Raw genomic sequence first — 306 nt, forward strand, 5'->3', positions numbered from 1 at the left:
AAAAAAAAAAAAAAAGAAGTTGTTAATTTAATAAAATAAACATTAACTGAATTTTCGAAATACAAAAATAAGTAATAATAACGAATACATCAAAATTAATAAAAAATATTCCAGGATTATTTAAAGTTATTAAATGCTAAAAATAACTAAAAAAACAAAAAGTGCAAAGTACAAAAAAAGGTCAAAGTACAAAAACAACTCAAACTAAATAAATACTAAATAAAACAAACAAAAAAAACAGAATACATACTAATTAATAAAAACCATATAGACATTTAATTAAAGCGAAAACCGAATAAAATCAAT

The 306-nt window shown here is 18.0% G+C and overlaps 1 protein-coding gene across 1 annotated transcript in view; it reads left to right on the top strand.

The window, feature by feature from the left end:
* loxhd1b (lipoxygenase homology PLAT domains 1b) overlaps positions 1 to 306 on the top strand; it is a 60,724-nt gene that overhangs the window by 46,328 nt on the left and 14,090 nt on the right. The window lies entirely within an intron of this gene.

Source organism: Sinocyclocheilus rhinocerous, unplaced genomic scaffold (genome assembly GCF_001515625.1).
Source record: "Sinocyclocheilus rhinocerous isolate Xijiao unplaced genomic scaffold, SAMN03320098_v1.1 scaffold493, whole genome shotgun sequence".
In the NCBI taxonomy this organism is placed as follows: domain Eukaryota; kingdom Metazoa; phylum Chordata; class Actinopteri; order Cypriniformes; family Cyprinidae; genus Sinocyclocheilus; species Sinocyclocheilus rhinocerous.